Source organism: Antechinus flavipes, chromosome 4, assembly GCF_016432865.1.
Source record: "Antechinus flavipes isolate AdamAnt ecotype Samford, QLD, Australia chromosome 4, AdamAnt_v2, whole genome shotgun sequence".
NCBI classification, from domain to species: Eukaryota; Metazoa; Chordata; class Mammalia; order Dasyuromorphia; family Dasyuridae; genus Antechinus; species Antechinus flavipes.
The window spans coordinates 158,987,775-159,008,200 of NC_067401.1; the positions used below are offsets into that span (position 1 = coordinate 158,987,775).

General features: G+C 33.0%; 1 protein-coding gene across 1 annotated transcript in view; it reads right to left on the reverse strand.

Annotated features, from left to right (window-relative positions):
- The window catches only part of ARSG (arylsulfatase G), a 996,823-nt gene that overhangs the window by 874,692 nt on the left and 101,705 nt on the right, over positions 1–20,426 (reverse strand). The window lies entirely within an intron of this gene.

Here is a 20,426-nt window from a genome sequence, read left to right on the forward strand (position 1 = left end):
TTCCTGTTCATTTTACAGATGAGGAAACTGAAGGAAACAGAGGATTATATAGAATCACATAGCTAGTAAGTGTCTGAGTCTGATTGAACTCAAGTCTTTCTGATTCCAGACCCAGTGCTTTGTCTACTGTACCACTTAGCTATTCTAGAAGTTAAAACAACACATTAAAAAGACTATTTTATTAGGAAGTTGAATGTGTATCAGGAATTTGGTGTTAGTTTAATATTAGGAAAAGTATAAGCAAAATAGACCACTTTAATAGAAAAAATTTAAAATGATATGATTATATCATTAGTTACAAAAAATGCTTTTGATCAAGATTAAAAAAGTAAAGAAATAACTAGACCTATCTTTAATATTATAAACAATATCTATTTAATACCCAAAAATAGCACTATCCATAATGAAGACATACTAGAAACTTTTTCAAAAAGGTCAGGGAAAAAGCAAGGATGACTATTGCCACAACTATTATTTGATACAGTTCTAGAAATACTAGCAATTATAATAAGATTTTAAAAAGAGGTAATCAGAATAATCCAATTATTCTGAATGAAAACAATCCAAATGAGCTCTTTCTGAAGATAATATGGTGACTTATTTCAAGAATTTTAAATATTTAACAAGTTTAAATAATTTCAGTAAAATAGCTTGAAATAAAATAAGCCTATAAAAATCAGTTTTTTTTTGCATATTACTAACTAAAAACCATTAGAAAGAGATGAGAGAAGAAATTCCATTTAAAATAATTAGAGAATGAATAAAATATCTAGGAACCCGCCCCCCAAAACATATGTAAATCAAAGTAATACAACTAAAAAACAATATTTAAAGAAATAATGGAAAAAATTAGAGATAGTAATTGTAGGGCCATGATAATATAATAAATAGAAAAATTACCAAAAATAACTTATGGATCTAGTACTATACCAATCAGAGCTCCAAAGTAGTATTTTATAGAACCAGACAAAATTATAACAAAATATCTCAAGAAATAAAATCATAATTTTTTTTATTTAAAAAATTTAAATAAGGTTCTAGCAGTACCAGATATTATTAAAGTATAATACAAAGGAGAAATCATCAAAATTATTTGATATCAGAAAAAAACAACAACAACAGAAAAGTTGCTCAATGGAACATCATAGGTAAATAAGGCCCAGACCAGTTGAACTTGGTAGTTTATGCCAATAATCCTAAGGATGCCAATGACTATAGTAAACACTTGTTAATCAACAAAACCTGCTAGGAGGATTAGAAAGTAGTCTTGTAGAAATTAGGAAAAGCTTATATACAATGCCACAATAAACTCCAATTATATAATATATATATTACATGTATGTAATATTAAAATACATATAAAATATTAAATGTTATAACAAAGGAAAAGAAAAGAAAATGATTTACACATATACTAATGAAAGTGGGGGTTGTTGACCAAAAGAATAGAAATAATCATAAAAGATAAAACAGATGATTTTGATTACATAAAATTGAAACAAAACTGTAGAAATAAAAACACTGCACCTAGCAGTGCACTGAATAGAGCACTAGATTGGGACTTCAAATCTAGCCTCAGACACTTACTAGCGCTATTACCCTAAGCAAGTCAATTAACCTCTGTTTGCCTCAGATCCTTCAATTGGAAGGAAAATGGAAATAATAGCATCATAAGGTTGTTATGAGGATCAAATAAGGTAATATTTTAAGGGGAAAAAGTGCTTCTCATAGTGCCTAGCACACAGTAAGTGCTATATTCTTTAAATATTTATTCTTTTACTTTTTCTTTTTCAGTTAGAATTAGAAGAACAATTTATTTATCTAGGGAAAAAATCTTTGCAGCAAATTTATTGATCAATGCCTAATGCCCAAGGCAAATAGGAAATTAATGTACATACAAATATATGTATATATATATAATATGAAAAAAGAACCATTCCACAATAGATAATCAAGATAGGCAGTTTTTATAAATAGAAACATAAGCTATCAACAACCATATAAAAGGTTTCCAAATCACTAAAAATAAAAGAAATGCAAATTAAAACAACTGTAATGTTCCACCTCACACTTGAGACTATAAAATATGATATAAAGAAGAAATAAAAATTTTGGAGACAATATGAAAAAAAGGACAAGCACATTTATAAACTGCTTACCATGAGTCTGTGAAGCAGTATAGTCATCTGGCAAATCAATTTGGAACTATACCCAAAAAGCTACTAAATCATGTATATCCTTTGACTTGATACAAATACTAACCACATACTTCAAAGAGTTCAAAGAAAACATTTACTGTGTCCTATATGTTAAAAAATATTTATAGTAGCACTTTTTTGTTATAGCAAAGAACTGGAAACAAAGTGGGTATCCATTAGTTGAGAATGGCTAAATAAATTCTAGTATATGAATAAAATGGAATATTATACAAAAACAGGGGATTCAGAGATACCCTGGAAGATTTTATATAAACTGCTGGAGTGAATTGAACATCAAAATCACAAAAATAATTTATACAATGATTAATTATAATAATATATAGGAAAACAACCTTGAAACAACTAAGAACTCGGATCAATTATGATTTCAGAAGACTGATGATCAAGCATGCTTTCCACCTCTTGGCAGAAAAGTAGACTAGAAATGAAATATATGTTTTTAGACATAGTCAGTATGTGATTTTTTTGTTTGACTTTGCTTGTTTGTTACAAGAGAAGGCTTGATTTCTATTTTAGGAGATGGAGTGGTTACTGTGCGTGGTGGTGGGGAGTGGGTAAGTACTTAGAAGAATGCAGAGAAGACAACAGAACAGAAGAGAAAGGAACAGAAGAGAAAAAAGAAAGAAAAACAAAAGAGCATTAATGAAACACAAAAAAACACTATAAAAAGAGAGTAGAAAGAGGGGATATAGAATCAGGACAATTTTGTTACTGTAATGTTAAATGTAATATAGACTTAAAATTGTACACAATAATTGCACATCAAACAAAAAACTTTTAGGATAACTTATAATCATCAATTATTTCACTTTGTCAAAAAATTTTGGTGGGTGTGTGGGTGTGTTTGATTCTGTCTATGATTTGGTAAATTGTTTAACCAATCTGCCCCACTTTCCTAAATTATTGAATTTCGGTGTCATTGTTTTATGGATTAAATTTTTTTTGTCTTCTTCAGGGTAGTGGTTAATGTGTTAGCAGTATTTTAAAATTTCTTTTGCTCATTCACTGGATTTAGAGTATCTAATTTCAAAATGTCATTTAGAAGCATATATAACTGAAGGGTTTCACATATTCTTGCACCCATAATACTCTTCTAGGCTGCTTTTGTGTTACTGTTTGTAACAACTCAAATACTTTGTTATTCATTCCTACTTTCCCATAGGACTTAATGAATTTTAGGCCTTAACTATTTTGCCCTGCTTCTGCTCTCTCCCAATTTTTAGGTATGTGTTAAAAAAAAATAAACAAAAAAAAACCTGATTAGAATGGTATTAGTAAAGAATTTGTGATTCCTTCTCTATGAACACCCCTGAAGAATAGTCACAACATTTTAAAGTTTGAAGGAATTTTAGAAGGAATTTACATAATCCAATTTACACTGGAACAAGAATATATTAAGATCTCCTTGTAGATACCTAAAAAATCATCCTCCAGTCTTTGCTTGAATCTTCCTTGTGAGAGGAATCTCCCATCTCATACCATGGCAAAATTTTTTTACTTTTTAATAGTTCTAATTGTAAGGAAAATGTCCTTTAAAGAGTCTAAATTTAGCTCTCTTCAATTTCCAGCCATCCCACCTCAGCAGGACAAATCTAATAATGTCTTTGCTTCATGATAGTGTAAATTATCATGTGGACTGATACAGTGAACTGATCTGGAGTTGGGAGAATTTGAGTTAAAATCCTGCCTTAAATACTTATTAGGTATGTAACCCTAGGCAAGTCACTTAACCACTGCCTGCTTCAGTTTCTTCATTTATAAATTGTTGAAAATAATAACATTTATCTCCAAGGATTGTCATAAGAAAAAAAAATTAGATATCTGTAAAATTCTTTAAAAACCTTAAAACACTATATAAATATTAATTATTATATCCTTTGGAGTTATCATCTCTTCTTTAGGCTAAAAAATTCCAATTCTTTCAATTTATCTGAACATGCTAAGGTGTCTAGACCATTTCTGCACTTCTAGTAATTCTCTTTTATATAAATTACATCATCTATTCATATACTGTATCTAATAGAATGGTGCCTGGATAAATTAGGACATTGCAAGTTATTCTAAAACTTGTTATTAACATGCATCTTGAGTTATTGGCAATGACATTAGTAGTAGTAGTAATAGTAGTAGTAGTGATGCTCTTGTTGTCAATTTTATCCTGACTAAACTTTTTTTAAACAGATTAAATGAGCAATGATGTTTTTGATTTCTTCTTCACACCATCTTTTGCAGGATTCATTTCCCCATAGGTGTTAAGCAGATAATTCATTGTAATAATATTATGTGGGTAAAATTGGGAAAGCTAATTGGCTGTGGCCAGAATTTAGCTCATAGAGCATGACTAGGTGGACTCCTACTAGGACCACATGTGTTCTTCTTGGAGTTGAGTCCCATGACTCACAAATTTGCTCTGGCCCTTCTATGTATACATATTTCATTTCAATCATGAACAACCCAGAAATGTCTTTTTCTGATTATAATATCCTACCATCCCATCTCTACTAAGTTTATAACCTTGACCTTCAATTCCTTGACTACTCAGTACTTTCTCAAGTCAATCATAACTACTCTGGCTATACTTTCTTCTCTTCTCAGTCTTGACCCAGGTCAACTCCACATTATCTGCTATTCTTGGATCCCTTGCTCCCTCGTTCTAGCACTATTTATGTCTTGTCAATGCCTTGGATCATTTCCAGTATTCTTCCCTTCTGATCCTACCTATCCAGATGCTGCTGAATGGAGCTGGAGGAATTCATGCAATCATATTCTATTGCAAAGATATGGTATCTCATCTAAATAGGGCCCTCACTGCCACAAGGCAATCCCTTTACTTCTCACAACTGAGTTTTTAAAATTTCGTTCATCTAATACCAGCCAACAAACTCCTTTTCTCTCACTATGCAGTCATACCATCCATCACCACAACCTCTCAGCTGAGGACCTCATCTCATTTCATACTTTACTGAAGAAATTGAAACTATTTGATGTGATCTCCCTCTTTTCCAATTCCCATCCCATAACCCTTAACAACATCCCTACTATTTCCTTTATTCTAATCTCTTGATGGAATACTGACCCTTCTCTTCACCAAAGCCAACCCCTTTACATATATATACCTATTCACATCCCAAGCTAGTTTTTCCAAGACTATCCCCACTATCATCTCTCCACACTCTGATGTCTCCCTGTCTACTGGTTCTCTCCCTGTTGCTTGCAAACACAGCCAAATCTTATTCTAAAAAACAAATTCTCACAAAGGTTCTACCATCCTGCTACATCTCTCCTTCCTTTCTTAAATTCCTTATACTCTGCCTCTACTTCCTCTCCTCTCACTCTCTCTCTTTTTTTTTTTTTTTTTTTTTTTTTTTTTTTTTGCTGAGGCTTAAGTATGTAAGGAAAGGGGTCGGTCAACAATTTTAAATGTAACACAGACATCAAGGAAGATGTAGATTGAGGTTAGGTCATTAGATTTGGCAGTTGAGAGATCATAGGTATCTTTAGTGGAGGGCAGTTTCAACTGAAAAATGGCATCAGAAATCAGACTACAGAAGGTTTAGTTGAAAAAGAGTGAGAAATGGGCAGCTAGGTGGTGCAGTAGATGGGTTAAGTGATTTGCCCAGGGTCACACAGTTAGGACGTCTTAAATGTCTGAGGCCAGATTTGAACTCAGGTCCTCCTGATTTCAAGGCTGGTGCCCCAATCCACTGCACCAACCCCTCTCCCTACATACTCTGTCCTTTCTGAGTTTTTATGATACTGACCTATCTTGGTTTTCTTCCTAATTGTCTGATTATTCCTTCTCAGCTTCCTTTGCCAGATCACTATCCATATTTTGTCCCAATATGTTTATTGGTTGATTAAAAACATAATGAAAGAGTGCAAAAAGAGAGATACTAAATTCTATTGGTTCTCAAGAACACTTAAAATAACAATTTCACAACTATCCTCACTGACATTTAGAAAATACTTTGTAATGTCTTGAAGATATTTTGTTATATACACAAGGCTATTAAGTTTGATCATCCTAGTGGCATTTGAAAATATATTCAACATTATCATGTTATTTTTCCTCTCAGAATAACTCACAGTATAGAAATATTTTCACAAACCAGAAGTCAGCTAACAATTTTACTCAGGGAAGGAAAAATGTATTGTGTTTTATATGAAAACAGGAAGTTACAAGTAAAAACTGACTAATAATGTCCTCTTAGAATAAATTGTAAATACTTTCCTGGCCCTCTAGATCTGACCTCATAGTTATAGTTGAGTAGGTGGTTTGGCCACTAAATATTAGATTAGTAGGAATTCAAAATTTATCCAGGTCCTTAAAATGGTAGTGCAACTTAAAATATAGGACAATGTTTTAAATTCAAGTTAATTCAATGATTACTTTTCAATAAACATATGTACTGTCTTTTGAGTTTCCTCTGTAGATTTCAACAACATGGGATAGCAATGGCAGAGGGAGTGAGTTCCAGTTTTCTTCCAACTCCCAAATCTTTCAATTCTGTGTTATGATTTTTTTCCCCTGAAAATAGGTCACTAAGTCTCTTATCTGCCAGTTATCTATTTCATTAACAATTCTTTGACATTTAATGAAGAATACAAGAATATACTACGCTTTATATTAGAGGTTCATAACCCTTTTTGTGTCATAAATGCCTTTGGCATTCTGGTTAAACCTATGGACCTCTTCATAAAAAAACAAATATATGTGATTATAAAGTAAAATATTTATATTAAAATGCAGTTACTCATCTGTCTGTCATAGATTAAGAAAATATAATCCTCTTTCTTTTTTTTTTTCCATTTATGTATGGAATTATTTATGTTTGCTGAGTATAGTTAAGTTCAACATAAAAAAGAAAAAAAAGAAGAAAGAAAACCACAGGATTCAAGATGAAATATTCAAGATAACAGATGAAAATATATAAAGCTATGTCACTGTGGAGACAAAGTGTCTAGTTATAAGAAATGCTGATTTTTGGATGATTTACCATCTATGCCCAACCCAGCATAATACTCTTGCTGTTTGCATGAAGGGATAGAGATTCTCTCTTCTCCATCTGTAAACGATTTTTCCTTTCTAAAAAAAATGTTCTAAAGTCTACTGTCACTGTCTTCATCAGCAATGGCAGGTGGAACCTTTATTGGGTGTTGTCTGGGAATAGTGAGTGGGACTGTATAGAAAGGAGCCACTGAGAGCTTTTCAATGAATAGTTTTGTAAGATTTTATAGAAGCAGGAAGTTACCCCAAATGCTCTTTCCTCTGTGTGTGTGTGTGTGTGTGTATGTGTGCATGTATACACACGTACATTATGTTATGTCACTCTTGTTTAAGTAATTCTTTAGCTTATACCTTCAATCTGTTTTTCTTATTTTATTGCTGTAGTTAGCAAATGCTACATTAAATAATTTATGATGATAATGGACATCTTTTCTTCTCTCTTGATCTTGTTGGAAAGTATACAAGCTCTTCTCCCTTACATATAATATTGACTCTTGGTTTTAGATAAGATTTACCATGTTATAAAAAGGTCATTTTATTCCTATGCTTTTTAGAATTTTTCATGGAAATAGGTGCTGAATTTTGTCAAAAGCTTTTTCAAGACCTGTTGATGTAAGCATGTGTTTTTTATTGTTTTTTTAATTAGCATAGTTTATTATGGTTATAGTTTCCCTTGTATTGAGCCAACCTTGCCTTCTTAGTACAAATCCAATCAGGTCAGAGTGAATAATCTTTTAAATATGTTATTGTAGTCTTTTCACAAATTGTTTAATATTTTTGTGTTAACATTCAGGAGAAGCAGAATGGGATAAAGGAGAGTTGGCCTTAAGCTAAAAAGACTTCGGTCATGACTGAGACACATACTTATTCTTTGATCCTGGGAAGTCACAGCTTTTCAACATTCTAGGAAACTCTTTGAGACTATAAATTGCAAAGAAGATGCCATTCTGTACTAGTAGTTTACTTGTTCAGGAATTCATTGTAACAATGCAATTTCAGGTTCATTCTACCAGAGACATTGGTATATACTTTTCTTTCTCCTTTTAGGTATTAGTATCAAATTTATCTATCCTTTCTATGATATGTTCTTTTACCCACTAATTTTTTTAGCATGAAATTATTTAGGCTCCAATTGACTTTAATCATTTCTTCATAAACTCTCTAAAAAATAATATGTATTGTGATTACAAAGGATGCCTACAATACTCTGCTTTTCTTCATTTGTTTGTGAACTGATACATGCCTAGTTTTTATAAAGGTGCCATAGTCAAATGGGAAACTCCTTTCTGTTCTTCAGTTATTTCATGTAGATCTGTCATGGCAATAACTAAGCTATAAGCTACTTGAAGATAGGGACTGTCTTCTTCTTAGTATCCTCTATAATGCCAAATGTAGATTTTTCATATAGTCAGCAATGAACAAATTACCAAATGAATATAAAAATACAAATAGCTTTGCACAGTACTTCTCTGAGCAATCTTTGGAGAACTGAAGTTTATGCAGTCAGAAGAAGATTGGTGCTCTTTGTGAGCAAGAAGGTTATGGTTAATACAAGGAGCAGTGAAAGCCTTAAAAAGTTTTCCAAAGTAGACTCTGCTCTGTACATATGAGAGCGAACCCAAAGATAAATCTTGGAGGAGTGAGAGGGATGCAATGGTCAGAAAGGTTAAGGAGGGCGGTGAGGTGATCATCCGCCAACAATCCTCTCATCAGTGGCACCATCTTTACCCATCAAGGGTAATAGAGCTTATACCTATGGACTATGGGGCAGTAAAAGTGCCATAAAAGGAACAATTAGGCCATAAACCTGAGACAGACATATTAAAAGCTTCCTTAATTACATGGGCTTCAAGGGCTCTGAGGAGACTGTTGTGATTTCCAAATCTGGTCCTTATTAACCAGCATATCTGTATCTATGGTTCAGAGTCCAGGGTCAAAGAGGATCATAGGGAAGGAATAAAATGGGGAAATGAACTAGACCCCAAAGTAGTACATGTTGTCAAACTTAGGAAGAGGGTTAGGTATCCAGAAAAATAGGGCACAATGTTCTGAAGGTAATGATATGCACTTAATACATTTTTCTGATACAGAGAAAGAAACAGTGTCCAGAGCTTCTACTCTGTAGAAATTATAACCCAATGATTTGGCACTAAAAGTATTTATCCACATGGTTTTTTTGTAGTTGTTTCTCTCGAAAAGAGCAAATGATAGTTTGTGAAATCCTTTTGTGTACCTGTGAGGCAGCTAGGGTCTTCCTAGGAGAAAAAAAAATCATGGTTTTGCTAACTTCACTCAGTATTTAGAATTCATTTCTATATCAACCATCTTTTGACTAATAATGGAAAGATAAGATGTATTTGCTCTATAGTGGTCTTTAGCATCTCTTTCTTTATCAAATTCTATTATATACAAACAGAATAAAACCTCCCAAGTCTAAATGAAATGATCCATTGAATTTAGAGGTCAGAACAATAATGAGTATCTCCAATACTGAAGAAATATATATTTCGATATATTTTTTCTAAATTGACTTTGACTTTGATGTAGTTTTATTAACACATATACTGATCCATAAACCTCAAATAATCATAATGGAGGCAATGTGGGCTAGTACATATCAGGATGCACTAAATTTAAATCCCATCTATAACATTTGCTAGCTGCTTGACTATAGATAGGTATTTTAAATCTTTCCGAACTTTGGTTTTTACATCTGTAAAATGGGAATGATACCTGAAATCCTCAAAAGATCAAAGGAAAAAATGCATTTAAAATATTTTGCAAATCTTAAAACTCTACATAAATGGCATTTATGACCATCATCATTATTAATTATCATTTTCACACTTTGTCCTCATTATAGAACACCTCTACCTAAAGTAATCTACCTGTGGTAGGACCAACAAAACTTTTAATTGCTGCAATGCTTTTTATGACATTTAATGTTTATACTTATATGCCTGTCAGTAATGTATGTAAGAACATATTTATTATTCAGTAGTTTTGCAATTGTAGATGACATCTTTTCTACATGAAAATGAGTTGATAATGTTTTATAGAAAATATATTAATGTATAAATTGCTATATTGGTAAATGAGGCAATTTTTTTCTTCTTAACATTAGAATCTTTCTAAAGTTTATCCCTCTCCAAAGGAATACGACATAATTTTATTTGTGGAATAATGAGAGAAGAAAGCTATAGGCGTCCCCATAATGCCTTTAATACCTTCACCAAGAGAACACTATAGACCATTTTCCTTGTACAAATAAGATCATTTAAAAGACAGAGTTCCCTGGGAAGATTGATTCCCATACTAAATGGTTGGTATTCTCCAAGTGCTAACTAATTCTTGCTTTTGTTTGTTGTCATCCTTAAATTAACTAAAATTTCCTCATCTTTCTTTCATTATAATTTTATAGACAAGTGTTCATCTGGGCTCACATGGTCCCACAACACCCAGAATCATAGATTAGACTTTGCACGTTCCCCTTATTGGAAAATCTTGAGTAAATCAGGAAATATTCCACTGTTGTGCTTTCATTCTCCTCAATCAATTATTGTATTCTAGAAGCAGAAAACATCATGTCCCTCATCATACATAATTATACATAACAGAGCTGAACAGTTTCCTGATACTGAAACCTCTATTTTCTTCTCCTCCTTAAAACTTCCACAATTGATTTTAATTAGACAAGTATCTACTAAGTGCCTACTATGTACTAGGCTTAGAGTTAGGTTAAAAAAAACCCAACAGACTTCCAGCCAAGATGGTGGAGAGAAAGCACACACTTACTTAAGCTCAGTGTTTTCTCTCAGAATTTATTTCAGCCTCGGAATTAATGCTTGATTGAAACCCCGCCCCCCCCCACACAAATAATTACCAAGAGAAGACATCCTTGCAATTCGCCAGAAAAGGTCTGTTTTTGCTCGAAGGCAGGGATGGTTTTAGATGGGGCACAGGCTGAGGGCAGGCAATAGCAGTGAAAACATGACAAGCAGCTCACAGCTGAGCAGACCGGAGTGGGGTGGGGTGTGATCTCAGCTGTCTCTGCAGGGAGAGTTTTACTACAGTATTGGATACTTAGCCTTGGCAGCAAACCAGTAGACAAGCAGAGAAGCTAAAAACACAGTGGATAAAGACTATAACCCCAAAAAGCTAGCGTCTCTTGGGACCTGGCCATACCCACCCACAGTGTCTCAGCATGCTCTCAGAGTCTCAGAGTGCAGACACAGCACAGCCATTGCTGTCCTGCTAGTGCCTCGCTGCTGCCCCCCGCAGTCTGTAGAGGAAGCTTGGTAACACCATCCAACTCAAAAAAAAAAAAAAAAGCAGATTGCATTTGGGTTTTTTCATTTGTTTATTTGTTTGTTTGCTAGTTTGTCTCCTTTGATTCTTATCTGACAAAATGAGCAAAATTCAAACGAACCCTAATCATTGATAGCTTCTATATGGATAAAGAGCAGACTTTAAACCCTGAAGAGACAAAAAACAGATCTCCAGATGAATCCCCAAAGTAGGATATCATCTGGTCCTCAACACAAAAAACTCTCATAGAAGAAATCAAAAAGCTCTCACAAGAGAACTAGAAGAAAAATGGGAAAAGGAAAGGAAAGCTTGGCAACAGAGTCTGAGAAGTCATTCCACTCATTTAAAGACAGAGTAGATAAAGAAATCAAATTCTTGAAAAACAGAATTAGTGAATTGGAAAAAGAAAATAGCTCTCTAAAAAATAAAATGGGCAAAATGGAAAAAAATTCCATAGAACAAAACAACTCACTTAAAAACTCAATTGGACAATTAGAAAAAGATATTTAAAAAAGTGAGTGAAGAAAATACTTCATTGAAAATCAGAATTAAACAAATGAAATTTAATGACTCAAGGAGACACCAAGAATCAGTCAAGCAAAACCAAAAAACCTGAAACAATGGAAAAAATGTCAAATACCTTCTTGGGAAAACAAAAGACCTGGAAAATAGATCTAGGAGAGACAATCTGAAAATTATTGGACTCTCTGAAAAATATGATGAAAAAAAGAGCCTGGACACTATTTTCCAGGAAATTATCAAAGAGAACTGCCCAGAAGTTATAGAAACAGAAGGTAAAATAGAAATTGAAAGACTTCATCGATCACCTACTGAAAGGGACCCTAAAATCAAAACACCAAGAAATATAGTGGCCAAATTCCAGAACTATCAGATGAAGGAAAAAATACTGCAAGCTGCTAGAAAAAAATCAATTCAAATATAGAGGAGCCACAATAAGGATTACTCAAGACCTTGCAGCGTCCACATTAAAGGACTGGAATATGATATTCCAAAAGGCTAAGGAACTTGGTATGAAACAAAAAATAACTTACCCAGCCAAAATGAGCATCTTTTTACAGGGAAGATGGACATTCAATGAAATAAGCGAATTTCACCTATTTTTGATGAAAAAACCAGAACTTAACAAAAATTTTGATCTACAAATATAGAACTCAAAAGAAATCTAAAAAGGTAAAATGAAATCTTGGGAACTATATTTCTGCTATAAAGGTATATAAAGAATACATGTATACCTTGTTCTAGAAAATAGAGGTGTAAAGGAAATTGTACCCAGAAAAGGGTAAAGTGGGGGTATTACATCTCATGAAGAGGCAAAGGAAACCTATTATATCTGAGAGAAAGAATGGAAGGGGATGAACATAGTGTATATCTTACTGCCATCAGAATTGGCTTAAAGAGAAAAATTTTAGACATGTTCGATCTATGGTGAAACTTCTCCCACCTCATTGAAAATTGGGAGGGGAAAAGTGAAAAGGGAAGGAATAAGCTAAATGGAAGGGAATACAGAAATTGTGAGGAAAAGGAGTAAGATAGGGGGAGGAACTCTAAGGTGGGAGGAGGGATAATAAAAAGGAAAGGCTGTGAGAAGCAAGTGGTGCTCACAAGTTTAGTACTGGGGAGGGGGATAAGGGTGAAGGAAGAGAGAAAAGCATAAACAGGGGTTAACAAGCTGGCAAGTAATACAGAATTGGTCATTTAACCATAAATGTGAATGGAGTAAATGTCCTCATAAAGAGGAAGTGTTTAGCAGAATGGATTAAAAGCCAGAATCCTACAATATGATGTTTACAGGAAACATACCTGAAGCAGGGAGATACATGCAGGTTAAAGGTAAAAGGTTGGAGCAAAATCTACTACGCTTCAGGTGAAGTGAAAAAAGCAGGGGTAGCCATCTTGATCTCAGATCAAACAAAAGGAAAAATTGATATAATTAAAAGAGATAAGGAAGGGCACTATATCTTGGATGATAATGAAGCAATATCAATATTAAACATATATGCACTAAATGATGTAGCATCTAAATTCTTAAGAGAGAAATTAAGAGAGTTGCAAGAGGAAATAGACAGCAAAACTATAATAGTGGGAGATCTCAACCTTGCACTCTCAGAATTAGATAAATCAAACCACAAAATAAATAACAAAGAAGTAAATAGACTACTAGAAAAGTACTGAATGCAGACAGAAAAGAGTATACTTTCTTCTCAGCAGTTCATGGAACCTATACAAAAATTGACCATATATTAGGCCATAAAAACCTCAAACTCAAATGCAGTAAGGCAGAAATAGTAAATGAATCCTTTTCAGACCACGAAGCAATGAAAATTACATTCAATAAAAAGCCAGGGGGAAATAGACAAAAAAATAACTGGAAACTAAATAATCTAATACTAAAGAATGATTGGGTGAAACAGCAAATCATAGACATAATTAATAATTTCAACCAAGAAAATGACAATAATGAGACATACAAAAATGTGTGGGATTCAGCCAAAGAAGTAATAAGGGAAGATTTCTTATCTCTAGAGAACTACTTACATAAAATAGAGAAAGAGAAGGTCAATGAATTGGGATTGCAACTAAAAATGCTAGAAAAGGAACAAATTAAAAACCCCCAGCCAAACACTAAACTTGAAATTCTAAAAATAAAAGGAGAGATCAATAACATTGAAAGTAAAAAAAAAACAAAAACAAAAACAAAAAACCTATTGAATTAATTAATAAAACTAAGAGTTGGTTCTATGAAAAAAACAACAAAATAAACAAACCCTTAGTAAATCTGATTTAAAAAAGGAAAGAGGAAAATCAAATTGTTAGTATTAAAAATGAAAAGGGAGAACTCGCCACTAATGAAGAGGAAATTAGAGCAATAATTAGGAGTTACTTTGCCCAACTTTATGCCAATAAATTCGACAACTTAAATGAAATGGAAGAATACCTTCAAAAGTATAGCTTGCCCAGATTAACAGAGGAAGAAGTAAATAGACTAAACTGTCCCATTTTAGAAAAAGAAATAGAACAAACTATTAACCAACACTCTAAGAAAAAATCCCCAGGACCAGATGGATTTACATATGAATTCTACCAAACATTTAAAGAACAATTAACTCCAATGCTATATAAACTATTTGAAAAAAATAGGGATTGAAGGAGTCCTACCAAATTCCTTTTATGATACAGACATAGTACTGATACCTCAACCAGGTAGGTTGAAAACAGAGAAAGAAAATTATAGACCAATCTCCCTAATGAATATTGATGCTAAAATCTTAAATAAAATATTAGCAAAAAGATTACAGAAAATCAACCCCAGGATAATACACCATGACCAAATAGGTTTTATACCAGGAATGCAGGCTGGTTCAGTATTAGGAAAACTATTAGCATAATTGACTACATCAATAACCAACCAAACAAAAACCATATGATCATCTCAATAGATGTGGAAAAAGCATTTGATAAAATCCATTCCTAATAAAAACACTTGAGAGTATAAGAATAAATGGACGTTTCCTTAAAATAGTCAGGAGCATATATTTAAAACCATCAGTAAGCATCATATGCAATGGGGAAAAACTGGAACCTTTCCCAGTAAGAACAGGAGCAAAACAAGGTTGCCCACTATCACCATTATTACTCAATATTGTATTAGAAATGCTAGCCTCGGCAATAATTGTTGAAAGAGATTAAAGGAATTAGAGTAGATAATGAGGAAATGAAAACTATCACTCTTTGCAGGTGATATGATGGTATACTTAGAGAACTCCAGAGATTCTACTGAAAAGCTATTAGAAATAATTCACAACTTTAGCAAAGTTGCAGGATACAAAATAAATCCACATAAATCCTCAGCATTTTTATACATCACCAACAAAATCCAACAGCAAGAGATACAAAGAGAAATTCCACTCAAAATATTCGTCGATAGCATAAAATATTTGGGAATCTATCTACCAAAGGAAAGTCAGGAATTATATGAGCAAAATTACAAAACACTTTCCATATAAATAAAGTCAGATTTAAATAATTGGAAAAAATGCGTGCTCTTGGATAGGTTGAGCGAATATAATGAAGATGACAATACTCCCTAAACTAATCTATTTATTTAGTGCTGTACCAATCAGACTCCCAAGAAAATATTTTAATGATCTAGAAAAAATAACAACAAAATTCACATGGAAGAAGAAGGTTGAGAATCTAAAGGAAATTAATGAAAAAAAATCAAATGAAGGTGGCCTAGCTGTATCTAAAACTATATTATAAAGCAGCGGTCACCAAAACCATTTAGTAATGGTTAAGAAATAGACTAGTTGATCATTGGAACAGGTTAGTTCACAAGACAAAATAGTCAATAACTATAGTAATCTAGTGTTTAACAAACCCAAAGATCCCAACTTTTGGAATAAGAATTCATTATTTGACAAAAACTGCTGGGAAAACTGAAAATAAATTTGGCAGAAATTAGGCATGGACCCACACTTAACACCATACATCAAGATAAGATCAAAATGGGTCCATGATTTAGGCATAAAAAATGAGATCATAAATAAATTAGAGGAACATAGGATAGTTTACCTCTCAGACTTGTGGAGGAGGAAGGATTTTGTGACTAAAGATGAATTAGAGATGATTATTGATCACACAATAGAAAATTTTGATTATATCAAATTAAAAAGCCTTTGTACAAACAAAACTAATGCAAACAAGATTAGAAGGAAAGCAACAAACTGGGAAAACATTTTCACAGTTAAAAGTTCTGATAAAGGCCTCACTTCCAAAATATATAGAGAATTGACTCTAATTTGTAAGAAATCAAGCCATTCTCCAATTGATAAATGGTCAAAGGACATGAACAGGCAATTTTCAGATGATAAAATTGAAACTATTTCCACTCATATAAAAGAGTGTTCCAAATTACTATTGATCAGAGAAATGCAAATAAAAACAACTCTGAGATACCACTATACACCTGTCAGATTGGCTAAGATGACAGGAAAAAATAATGATGAATGTTGGAAGGGATGCGGGAAAACTGGGATACTGATGCATTGTTGGTGGAGTTGTGAACGAATTCAATCATTCTGGAGAGCAATCTGGAATTGTGCCCAAAAAGTTATCAAACTGTGCATACCCTTTGATCCAGCAGTGCTACTACTGGGCTTATATCCCAAAGAAATACTAAAGAAGGGAAAGGGACCTGCATGTGCCAAAATGTTTGTAGCAGCCCTTTTTGTAGTAACTAGAAACTGGAAAATGAATGCATGCCCATCAATTGGAGAATGGTTAGATAAATTGTGGTATATGAATGTTTTGGAATATTATTGTTCTGTAAGAAATGGCCAGCAGGATGAATACAGAGAGGCTTGGAGAGACTTACGTGAACTGATACTAAGTGAAATTAGCAGAACCAGGAGATCATGATATACTTCAACAACAATACTGTATGAGGATGTATTCTGATGGAAGTAGATTTCTTCGACAAAGAGAAGATCTAACTCAGTTTCAATTAATCAGTGATTGACAGAAGCAGTTACAACCAAAGAAAGAACACTGGGAAATGAATTTAAACTGTTTGCATTTTTGTTTTTCTTCCTGGGTTATTTTTACCTTCTGCATCCAATTCTCCCTGTGCAACAAGACAACTGTTCTGTTCTGCATACATATATTGTATCTAGGATATACTGTGACATATTTAACACGTATAGGATTGCTTGCCATCTGGGGGTGGGGATGGAGAGAGGAAGGGGAAAAGTCAGAACAGAAGTGAATGCAAGGGATAATGTTGTAAAAAAATTACCCAGGCATGGGTTCTATCAATAAAAAGTTATAATTATTTTTTTTTAAAAAAAGGAAAAAAAAACAACAAAAAAAGAAACATTTCATACCTTCAAGGAGCTTACTTGCTATTTGGAGGGGAAGAGGTACATTGTTATTTTGTTGTTCAATCGTTTCAGTCATATCTAACTGTACCTCATTTAGCATTTTCTTGGCAAAGACACCTGAATGATTTGCCATTTTCTTCTCTAGCTCATTTTACAGATGAGAACACTGAGGCAAGCAAGGTTAAATGACTTGTACAGGATCACATAGCTAATGTATATCTGGGGCCACATTTGAACTAAGGAAGGAAGTACAAAGATAAGCATATACTGTGTGTGATTCCTATTTCAAAATTTTCTTCTGAGATTTAAAGAAACTCTTGCCTTCTTTTTATGAAGGCAAAAAGTGAGGAGCTACAATTACAACTCGCATCTTATGAGGGGCTTCTATCAGACAGTTTTTAGATTTAACTTGATTTCAGAAACTCAGGAATTTATGGAAGAAACAGAAAAAAAGGTGAGGAGACATGTCTTCAGTATTATTTAATATTTTTCACTTAAAAATCCATTTTCTCTCCCTTCCCGTTCCATTGGGAAAAATCCCTGTAACAAAAATATTATGATGAAAAAAATTTATAAAATATATCTTTTGAGTATTCTGTAGAAAGTTTGTTAAGAGAGATGCCATATGATAAGCCAAAAAAAATTTGCTTTACTGTCACATATGTAGATGAAGAGATCATTTTTCTGACATGGATGGAGATAAATTAGAAAAGACAGAAAGAAGATGAAGAGATCTTCATTTTATGAAACTATTGTAATCTTTATCTTCTAAAGAGAATGAAATAGATGTTGGAAGAGACTTTTTTGTTATTTTGAATGAACTGACTTCTGTGAGAAAGCTTTCTTGGAAGTCAAGTCAGCTTTAATTACAGTGAGATTTTGAGCTTCATTTAGTGTGTGATCTTTCTTACAACTAAAATATTTTAAATAATTATATTATTCATTTAATTGTTTATTTGTTTAATTCTAGAAATTCATTGCAAAAGGGAGGGAGAAAGGAGAAGGGAGAGAGAGAGAGAGAGAGAGAGAGAGAGAGAGAGAGAGAGAGAGAGAGAGATAAAGAGAGACAGTGAGGGAGAGAAGGAGGAGGCTAGTGGTAACTATGATTGGGAAAGGTGATTTCTTTAGCTTTTTAATTAAATTATTTTTAAGAACTGGGATGGACTTAATTAAACAATAAAAAGATATGTTAAAATTTGATCAATGAGAAAATTTATAAATAAACTTAGGAATTACTCTAGAGCTTATGTTGATAAAAGGAAATAGGAGGATGTCTAACAATCTGAAGGGGGACCTAAGAGTAAATGTTGTTTACCTAAATCCTATAATCATTGCTATATAAATAGGAATATGTCAATTAACAATTTTGGAGGGGTGAGGGGGAGGAAAATTCTGATAGGTGGGAGAATAAAGAAAATTATAAGAAAATGAGGTGGCATTTAACCTGAACTTGGAACTGCAAAGAGGTTAATTTAGCTAAAACATAAAGTATATAAAGGGAAGCAATGTGAAATCAATGTGAAAAGATAGATTGGAGTGAGATTTAAATGTGTAACCAAGTTAGAGAGCTTTAAATGTTAACTAAACAAGTTTATATTTCATGTTTCATATTTCTTCAACTAGGAGACACTGAATCTTCTTGAGACTCCATCTCTCAGATCCTCAGGGGGGAAAGACCACACTCATCATATGTGGAAAGTTTCCAGAGGCTTGTGAGATCATCTTGTCTACCCTCGATGCGCTCCTAATTTTAAAGGCTTTTAGAGGGGAAATTTTGTAGCTAAATAGGATTATTCCAAGTTCTAAAATCCCTCTTTATAATCACATTTCTTTAAAGTATATCTATATTCATATTATTCATATGTTACCACCTGGGACTATTATAGGATTCTAGGGGAGTTAAAAGCTGAACTCAGATCTAGATTTTTTTTTTTTTTTTTTTTGGCATTCAATAGCTGACATTATATGCATGTATTTCTTTAAGAATGTCTCATAAAGTCTAATATTTATCTTATTCCCCTGATTCAGCATTACACTGTGTCTTTCTCTCTGCAATAATTTTCTTTAGCATCATAAATTTATGAAGGACAGGACTGTGAAAAAGCAACTGTTTTGTGACAGCTAGGTAGCAGAATGAGCACTGGCCTTGAAGTCAGGAGGACCTGAATTAAAAATGACCTTAAATATTTATTGGCTGTGTGACCTTGGGGGAATCACTTAACCCTGATTGTATGTCCACACACATTCTCACTCACACAAAAAGACTAATTTTTTTTTTTTAGCATGGGGAATTTATATCTATCCTCTTTCATGTAACCCAGATTCACTCACCTATAGAGTCTTAGGAAAGACTAGAAATATCAGAAATGAAAAATGGAAGAAAACATAAAGTTAGCCTTCCTGGGATTTGAAGTTCATTTTTATGAACCAGGGAACTTGTTTTTGACTAAGCAGATAAGAATAACAAATTTTTCCCTCCCCATAAACTTTCAGTATTTCTACCTCTTTTCCTTCTACCATACCTGGAAATTCTGCTTACCATAATTCCTTAACAAAATTATATTTTAAGAAGATGTATTATTAATTTCTAACATTATTTTCTTTTCACATTTTAAGTTCCAAATTCTCACTTTTCTTCCCATCCCTGCCCACTTACTGAAAAGACAATCATTGTGATGTCAATTTGTGAAATCATGCAAAATATGTTTCCAATATTAGCCATATTACCAAAAAGCAATAAAAATAAAGGAAATTATAACTCCATTTGCACTCAGAATTCATCAACATTCTCTTTGAAGGTGGATAACATTTTATTTTCATCAGAAGTTCTTTGATATATATCCTTTGGAATTATTGGATCCTTGTATTGATCTGAGCAGCCAAGTCCTTCATAGTTGATCACCATTACAATATTGTTGTTACTATGCATAACTATTGCCTGGTTCTTCTCCATTTTTCATCAATTCATATAGGTCTTGCTATGTATTTTTC